Source organism: Piliocolobus tephrosceles, chromosome 6 (genome assembly GCF_002776525.5).
Source record: "Piliocolobus tephrosceles isolate RC106 chromosome 6, ASM277652v3, whole genome shotgun sequence".
NCBI lineage: Eukaryota > Metazoa > Chordata > Mammalia > Primates > Cercopithecidae > Piliocolobus > Piliocolobus tephrosceles.
Window position 1 is genome coordinate 157,988,449 of NC_045439.1, and position 9,856 is coordinate 157,998,304.

Genomic DNA, 9,856 nt, shown 5'->3' on the forward strand with positions numbered 1-9,856 from the left:
CTTGATCAGTCAGCACTTTGGGAGACCCAGGGAATTAATTTTGTACAGAATCATGGAGTTGAAAGGGATATCAGAGTAGGCAGCTATGGTTCTTCATTTCACAGGTTTGGTTAGGACCTAGAGAATATCCCCCGAGTGAGGATCTAAGCCAGAAGGAGTCCTCCTCTAGGCTGGGGGTACTCTCTTTCCCCAGCCTGGACCAGGTTCTCTAGTCACTAGTCAATGGGCATGGAAGGAGTCTAATGTGAATGCAACCACACACCGATCTTCTAATAAACCATACATGCTAAGCAGTGGGCTGGCTCACCTGTATCCACTCCTCATCTAGGCCCCTGAAGCACCTTTTCTGATGATGCATTTCTGAACATACTGCTTGCCAGATTGTAAATGGAATAAGTCAGTTTTGGTAGGAGAAACCTTGTCTACCTCTTCCAGTACAGGCAGAGGACCCTGGAGGACATCCCAACTGGCTGCATGTGCCGTGTCTGAGAACCCAGAGTCAGTGGGCACTTATAACCATGTGGACCCAAGGGCTGAGTTCACATTCAACACCTCAGACAAGGTAGAGAGAATAATCAAGAGATTTGGGGGTGAACTGCAAGCCATCCTTGCAATTCTAGGACATGTTTCCAAGGGGTTAAGTGCAGCCTTTCAATGTGCCTACTCAATAGCTGCAGACCCACAATGCCAAGTTAAACAGACAACCAGAGAGTTTTCACTCAATCTAATAATCTAATGCTGCACTTGCAAAGGACCCACGTCCTTCCTTGGGGGCCCATGTCATCCCACAGATGGCAGAGACCCCTGTGTCCTTCACCATGGCAGTCAACACCAATGGCAAAAAAAGGCCGGTGGTCTCAGAGCCAAGGACATGCTCTGGCAGCAGCTCTAGGCTCTGCAAGGGAATGTACTTAGGGTGGGGGTGACAGTGCCAACCCTAGCCTGGGGTCATGCCTCCCCCAGGGGAAAATGCCAAGACCACCCTCTCTGGCAGGACCTCAGGTCACAGTCACTGCCCCCTATCCTCCCTGAAATCTACTCACGGGACTCTACCTTTGGAATGTTATTCTTTTTCCTCTCCCCCATCCCCTAGTTTTTCATGTAAAGGACTAATCTTTCATCATCCCCAAGGATAAGGAAGTATGTTCTGCAACGATCCTGCCCAATTAGCCCTTGCATGCCTGCTATTGTCATACACAGCAGCACCTGAGGTACAGGAGACATAACCGGCTTCCCGGGGAGCTCACTATCTACTCTGATTGAGAGGAACTTCACTTAGCATTGCTTAACAGAGCTGGCTTGTATTAGCTCATTTTCACACGACTGATAAAGACATATCTGAAACTGGGACGAAAATGAGGTTTAATTGCACTTACAGTTCCACATGGCTGGGTAGGCCTCAGAATCATGGTGGGAGGTGAAAGGCTTCTTACATGGCGGTGGCAAGAGAAAAATAAAGAACAAGCAAAGGCGGAAACCCCTGATTAACCCATCAGATCTCACGAGACTTACTCATTATCACAAGACTAGCACAGGAAAGACCAGCCCCCATGATTTAATTACCTCCCCCTAGGTCCCTCCCACAACATGTGAGAATTCTGGGAGACAAAATTCAAGTTGAGATTTGGGTGAGAACACAGACAAACTATATCAATATGCCCCGGTCCCCTCCAAATTTCATGTCTTCACATTTCAAAACCAACTGTGCCTTCCCAACAGTCCCCGAAAGTTTTAACTCATTTCAGAATTAACTTAAAAATCCACAGTCCAAAGTCTCATCTGAGACAAAGAAAATTCCCTTCTGCCTATGCGCCTGTAAAATCAAAAGCCAGCTAGTTACTTTCTAGACACAATGGGGGGTACAGGTATTGGGTAATACAGCCATTCCAAACGGGAGAAATTGGCCAAAACAAAGGGGTTACAGGGCCCAAGCAAGTACAAAATCCAGCAGGGCAGTCAAATCTTAAAGCTCCAAAATGATCTCCTTTGACTCCAGGTCTCACATCCAGGTCAGGCTGATGATAGAGATGGATGGCCATGGTCTTGGGCAGCTCCACCCCTGTGGCTTTGCAGGGTACAGCTTCCCTCCTGGCTGCTTTCAGGGGTTGGTGTTGAGTGTCTGTGGCTTTTCCAGGTGCATGGTGCAAACTGTTGGTGGATCTACCATTCTGGGGTCTGGAAGACAGTGGCCCTCTTCTCATAGCTCCACTAGGCAGTGCCCCAGTAGGGACTCTGTGTGGGGGCTCTGACCCCATATTTCCCTTCTGCACTGCCATAACAGAGGTTCTCCATGAAGGCCCCACCCCTGCAGCAAACTTTTACCTGGGCATCCAGGCATTTCCATACATCTTCTGAAATCTAGGTGGTGGTTCCCAAAACTTAATTCTTGACTTCTGTGTACCCACAGGCTCAACAGCACCTGGAAGCTGCCAAGGCTTGGGACTTCCACCCTCTGAAGCCACAGCCTGAGCTCTATGTTGGTCCCTTTTGGCCACATGTGGAGCAGCTGGGATGCAGGGTACCAAGTCCCTAGGCTGTGCAGCTTGGACACCCTGAGCCCCGTCTATGAAACCACTTTTTCCTCCTGGGCCTCCAGACCTGTTCTCCAGAGGGGCTGTCATGAAGGTCTCCGATGTAGACTGGAGACATTTTCCCCATGGTATTGGTGTTTAACATTAGGATCCTTGCAACTTATGCAAATTTCTGAAGCTGGATTAAATTTCTCATCAAAAAATGGAGTTCTCTTTTCTACTGCATTGTTAGGCTACAAATTTTCCACACTTTTATGCTCTCTTTCCCTTTTAAAATGAAATGCTTTTAACAGCATCTAAGTCACCCTTTGAATGTTTTGGTGCTTAGAAGTTTCTTCTGCCAGATACCCTAAATCATCTCTCTCAAGTTCAAAGTTCCAAAAATCTCTAGGGCAGAGGCAAAACACCACCAGTCTCTTTGCTAAAACATAACGAGAGTCACCTTTGCTCCAGTTCCCAAGAAGTTCTTCATCTCTATCTGAGACCACCTCAGCCTGGACCTTACTGTCCACATTGCTATCAGCATTTTTGTCAAAGCCATTCAACAAGTCTCTAGGAGATTCCAAACTTTCCCACATTTTCCTGTCTTCTTCTGACCCCTCCAAACCGTTCTAACCTCTGGCTGTTACCCAGTTCCAAAGTCACTCCCACATTTTTTTGGGTATCTTTTCAGCAACACCCCACTCTAGTGGTACCAATTTACTGTATTAGTTTGTTTTCACCCTGCTGATAAAGACATACCTGAAACTGGGAACAAAAAGAGGTTTAAGTGGACTTACAGTTCCACATGGCTGGGAAGACCTTAGAATTATGGCGGGGAACGAAAGGCACTTCTTGCATGGTGACAGCAAGAGGAAAATGAAGAGGAAGCAAAAGCGGAAACCCCTGATAAATGCATCAGATCTTGTGAGACTTATTCACTATCATGAGACTAGCATGAGAAAGACCAGCCCCATGATTCAATTACCTCCCTCTGGGTCCCTCCCACAACACATGGGAATTCTGGGAGACACAATTCAAGTTGAGATTTGGGTGGGAATACAGCCAAATCATATCATGGCTAATGACTTGTAACTCCAAGAATCCCCAAGCCATAGAAGCCCCTCCATTCTTATTACCCACGCCTCCTTCTTCCTACACACACACACACACACACACACACACACAAGTCAAAGCAAGTTCATCTAAGCAATGCCTTAGTTACAAGTGCAAACTATAACTACATCAACTATCAAAGAATAGAAACTGGGCTAATGGGAAGTGAGACAAATACTGTCTCCAATTCCTTTTACTGAACAAGTTATCAATCTAGAACTTAAAAACCCATGGTATACACTCACTCATCTGTTCTACCCTAAAGCCTACAGGATGGCCCAAGAGATATTCTGCCCTTGTGGCCCCATCTGGGGCTGTGCCCAAGGTCACACAACCGGTCATCAAATTCAAGTGAACTGGAAGCATGTCTCATTTATTTTTACTGTTCAGTGATGATTCTCTCAAGAGATGGTATATTATCTAAAAGACAGTCAAAACAAATGCTCCAATTCATACATTTTAAAAAGAAAAAGTTAACTATGTACCTCTTGGATGTCAAACAATTTTTGTAAAAGGCATGAAAAATTATACATGCAAATGTGTTGCCCACACTACAATAGCATAGGTTGTCTTGAAACCTCAAATCATCATTAGAGGAATTCTGAGAAAATGGGCTGTAATCAAGGTATGGGTTTTAGACCCCCAAGATAAAAGGGTATTGCATGGACTTCAGGGATGATGTAAGGTGATCTGGGGGAGGAGGACATGCTGAGTCCCAGGACACCGTGCATTTTGTGATCTCTTCTGCAACAAAGACATGACAGGCTAGCCCTGAGCTTACTGTAAAAACTCAGAGAACTTAATTCACAGAAGGTTCCTAAAATGTGAGCGCAGATATTATTTGGGTAAATTATTTGAAGATGGGTGTGTTAGCCCTGCGGGCAGGAAAACTGGGGTCTTCTCAGAGGTAGCAAGGTTCAACCCATCTGCACCACAGACAGACGTCTGCTCTCACTCCAGGCAGCCACCTCCTCTTGAGTGAGCTCCTAAACCTTTGTCTCAGTAACTGAGAAACTTAATCTAATCTCACAGAGGGATGGGTGTATGGTCTGTTCACACCAATCCCCAGCACCATGTGAAACTTCACAGTAATCTAATAAAACAAATGAAATGCTGAACAGACAAGGAAATGAATTTCAAAGGTCTAATTTTATATTTCATAAAAGTCAATACTGCATCTTACTCATGTATATTCATTCAGACATCAAATTTCCATTATATTTATAAGGAAAACTAGGTTAAGAACAAACTATGCTCAAATAGAAAATATTTCCTTGGAAGGAGAAACTCAAAATCCTTCAATCCTACAAAATAAGTTTACTTTAGACTTACCTACTTAACTAAGACAGATGTATTTAAAACCTGTATTAGCATTAATGTGTATTTGACTTCTCAGAATGTGAAATGCTGTAGAGCAGAAATCGGTAATAGCAAGGACTGGGGTTTTGTGGAATCACACAATTTTACCAAGTAAGGCTTTAGATGCATGGGAGGCTCTTTCCCTTTGCCACGAGGAGCCTACAGCATGACGGGCCAGGCCTTGGCCAGCTGTGGCTGCTGCATGGCCCACTCCCTCCCAATCCTAGTCTATACTCCCCCACTTCCTGGTCCAGAAATGCTGTGTGCAAACCAGCCAGCTAAACACGCCTCCACAACACAGGCAAGTAATAAGGCAGCGTCCGGCCCTTCTCTCCATTTCAGCTTTTTAAAGACTTATTTTTAACCCACTTCTCCCGTCTGTTACTATGAATGATGAAGAACGCCATTCCAAAAGTGTGACGAAGGCGGTCCGCCCCTTGTGGCATCTGTGTTAAGGCCATCTTATTCTTGGTCTCACACACAGACTTTTTGGGAGACACGGCAGTCTACCAATGGGCAAATAAAATTCTTTTTCCAAGGTTCAAGGGTAAAATAGTTTCACATTAAATACGTTACAGAAAAGAACCAGCATATTTTATTCCCATTTTGTCCTCAAGAATGAACAGCTTCTAAAGGGATTTGGCATCACCTGTTTTACATCTAGTGGCACTTCCCCTTTAACCATTTACAGTAAGGTGAAAAGCCTGGTTCACTAAAGCTGAAAAACATGTTATTCCCATTTGCCCCCTTGAAATCAATAGTTCAGTTTTCCACGCAATTTCAATGGAATGAAAAGCATAAAGAAATGCCCAGTCATAGCACTGGGCTAGTTCTCTAGCAGGGCATCTATGAAACTTATTTCCTTTTAAAATGTTCCCTTTTGCATGGGGGCTCCATGAGAACCTCAGGAGAAGAGAGGAGTCTTTGGTCTTCAGTGACACACGCAGATGCTGCAATGACCATCTAAGCATGGGAAACACCAATCCCAACTCACCAAGATGGCCCTGGAGCACAAGGTGGCCTCTCTGAGCTCAATCGCTGAGAGGAAAAGCCTCCCAGGGAACATGTGGTTGAATAACCTGGCACACACTTAAAATCAGATTAAGCATATTTTAAGTGAAAAAGCATAGTTGCCTTTTTTTTTTTTTTTCTTGTTTTCATTTTCTAGGGAAAAATAAAAGCACAGTAATGAAATGTTTTTCATCAGAGAAATTTTAAGGCCAAAAGCCCTTCTCATCTCATTTAGGCACATCATGGAAATAAATATGGCACCACCAGGAGGTCAGAGGCCATGACTTACACACAGCTTGCTCAGAGCAGCGAGCCCCTTCCCTCCTCCACCAGGCTGGGGGGCCACAGGAGTTACTTCCTAAGTGGACACCTGCCACCTATAATCCAGGGCAAGGGGTCAAATAGGCCCCTCTAGGAAGTACCAGCACACAAAGTCCCAGGGCTTAAGTCAATCGGGAGTCAAAGCCAGGAGCAAACCTCAAGGGTGTGCAGGAGAGGATTTCCGCGCGTTGCCCTGGCTGGCACATTCACGCCCTGACCAGGACACCAGCCTGCAGTTCACTGAAGTCAACTTTCTCCTCTCCAAACTAACACTCTCACTTCCGCAGTCTGACAAAGCACTCAGTCGGGAGGCTCAAAGTGTGCTAAGAACCACCTTCCAAAGACATGGAGCCACTCAAGCAATTTCTCTGCTAGGAAGGCCTACATTCCAGACTCCACAACCTGTGGTCATTCAAGTATGTGCCCCCAATCCTTTCTTAAGTTTCCATCTCTTGAGAGACAGGCATATGGGAGTGGAGCGGGAGGAGCGGGGGAAACCGGGGGCGGACCACACCAGCGCGCACGCACGCACCCACCTCAACTTGGCGACCCACTCCCAAGGTGGCTCTGACACACGCCTGCCAAGCCGCGTTTAGCACGCCCCCTGCTGGCCCACAAGAGCTGATTCAACCTTTCTTCTGTGGGCCTAAGGCATGAATAAATGACCTTAAGATTCCAGAGGGAACAGAAAGAAAATCAGGGCAATTTTGACTTCTTAGAAACGGAAGATGTGACAGTGATCTCTTTTGGGAGATCACTGACAGCTCCCAAGTTTAAGCACTCTAAACATACAAGGGGGGATGAAGAGGCTTTAAAGCGGAGGTTTTAAAATGTTTTAGGGAAATAAGTGACCCATACCTAAAGGTTTAGTGGAAACACTTGCATTTGAAGTTTTACAAGTACTACAGTGAGTTAAACCATAAACGTGGTGAATATTTTCACGAGTCTACAGGTGAAAAACAAAAAGACAGATACGGGGCCAGATTGGTTTCACAGACTCCATTTTCACAGTTTGCAATCCAGACCCTTAAAAACCAATTTTCATACTACTGAGGACATGTTGTAAAGAAGAATCTCTGCCACAAGTCAAGAGTTGAGCTCTAAAGCAACTACAGACAGCGGGAACAGCATCATCCAAAAGCAGCTCATTTGGAGCCAGTTTCTCATCTCACTGAGGCACACCACTGGGAATAAATGGGGCATCATCAGGAGATCAGAGGCCAAGAATTACACACACTTGCTCAGAGAAAGGCGTCCCCTCTCCTTCTCCACCAAGCCTGGGGGCCTCAGGAGTTACTTTCTAAGGGAACACCTGCCACCTGTGATCCAGGCCCAAGTGAGACCTGCATGTGGCAATACTTTGTAAAGCGGTGATTTCCACCCATTATCACCCTGAACACTGAAGGCCTAAGTAACCGCTGTTCTCCCATTCTTTTCACACCAATACAGGGTTCAAAAGATCGAAGTTCTAACCAGGTTCCAACTATTTGCGTGACATATGCTATTAAATTCCTTACACACCCAATACAATCACAGTAATAATTTAAGGCATACTTATTTTAACCAATTGGGAGTTGTCATTAATTATTAAATATGAAAATGTCAATACGTTTGTCCCTTATTGGATATCCTTTCGATATGATAGGCTTAAGTAGATACTCAGATTGTCTTGGGAACTTGCTTAGTTTTGTTCCCATAAGAATTGGTACTAATGGCATACGCACAATAAAATAACGAAGTGTTGATCCCATTTAGCGGGGCATGTTTATCCAGACCTGAGAGTGCCGTTCAGATCTACCTCTGTTCTCCTGAACCCTCTTTGGCTCTTGAAGAGGCCTTTGAAGGTGGTGGGACACACAGCTGCTGAGAGGACCCTAGTGAACCTGCCTCTCCGCCTTTGCCCAGGGCAGGCTTCTCCCGGGCACACCCTGGAGGAGGACGACGGTGAAGAAGGACACCTGCAGATTTTCCTGAAGCAATTAAGACCTGTAAAGATTTAGGTCCCGCTGTCAACCTTTTCCTGGACACATTATCCGCCCCATAATATTTTTAAAAATTGTTCCTCTTACAGCCCACTTTCATTTACCAAGCTATCACCCGGGGGTAACCATGTGCATGTCATACATGACTTTCCCCTGGATCCTTGTGCTGTGGATGAAGGGATTCCCTGATCGGGGTCTCACAAGTTTCCCTTCAGCTACTCTTAAATCTATTCATTCTCCAGTCAATAGACAGAAATAAAAGTCATTTGCACTTGTGTGAGGTAGCTGAGTTTACAGAGCAGAGGCAAATCCATTTCATTACAGAGATTCTGAAAGGGCTGCAATAGCTTCACCGGGCGGGAGGAGGGTACACTTGAGCGGTTGTGTCCAATGAAGGAAAGTTTTAGTTAATGATGACATCACTGACATCTCCCAAATTTAAAGGAGCACTTAAAGCACCGCAGATGCAATTTTTTCCCCTCCAGTGAGGAGATATTAGGGAAGGCCTCTGGGTTCACAGCCAAATTGCATTAATGGTTTGCCTGCTGTCCAGCGAGACCCAGCAGAGCGAGCGGGACGGCGGTGCGCGGGGCCGCGGGGGCCCACGCAGCCACAGCTCCGCTGCCCGGCGAGCGGCCTCGCGCGCTGCTCGGGGCCGGGCCCTGCCCGGCAGTCTGCCAGAGCCGCGGGACCCCCGACGCGCGCGCACGGACCGAGGGGCCGGTCGCCCCACGCCTGGCATCACGTTCCAGTGCGGACAGCCAAAGGGCTGAGCGGAGACAGCAGCCCCGACCCAGCCGGAGCGCCGCGCCCTGCCCGAGAGAGGCGCGCCACGCCGGGCCGGAGCCCGTGGCCCCAGAGCCCGCGGGGTCCAGAGCGGAGCCCGCAATGCAGACGCGCCGGCGAGCCCAGCCGGGGCCCGCGCCCCCCGCGTCCCCGCGCCCCGGCCCCGCGGTGGCCCGGCCTCAACGCCCACCTGCCTCGCCACGGAGCTCAGGAAGGAGCCGGTGCCGGCCCCGCGCCGGGACAGCGCACCTGCCCGGTCCGCGGGCCCGGCCCCGGCGCCCGCCGGCAGCACCGCGGCCAGCGCCGTCTTACCTGCCGCGCCGAGCCGCTCCGCTCCGCCAGCCCGCAGCGCCGCAGTCGCTGCTACCCGACTTCCATTTTCTCTCGCTTTAAAGGAAAACCAGATCAGCTGTTTTGCTCGCGCTCGGGCTCCGCAGCCCCCTCCCCAGCTGCCGCTCGCGGTCCCGGTGGCCTCTCCTCCTCCGCCTCCTCCCGCGCTCCGCTCCGCCCCTCGCGCCCCTCCGCTCCGCCCGCGGCCGCGCGCAGCGCCCGCCTCCCGGCTCCGCCTGCAGCCTCCCGGCGCGCGCCCTCCCCCGACGTCACCGGTCGCGTTCACGCCCCGCCCCAGCCCCGCGCGAACGTGCGCGCGCCGCGCCCTGTGCCCCGCCCCCGCACCGCCGGCGCCGGGCACGGAGAGCGCGTGCTCGCGGCCGCGAGCCCCGGGAGGACGCACAGCGCCCTCGCGCCCGCGCCCGCGCGCCCGTTCTGGCT

The 9,856-nt window shown here is 48.9% G+C and overlaps 1 protein-coding gene across 1 annotated transcript in view; it reads right to left on the bottom strand.

The window, feature by feature from the left end:
- Positions 1-9,564, bottom strand: part of OTUD7A (OTU deubiquitinase 7A) — a 370,674-nt gene extending 361,110 nt beyond the window's left edge. The window contains exon 1 of the mRNA XM_023195666.2: positions 9,398-9,564. The gene's annotated coding sequence lies outside the window, so the exon portion shown is untranslated. The remainder of the gene's footprint in view (positions 1-9,397) is intronic.
- Positions 9,565-9,856: the final 292 nt, after the last annotated feature.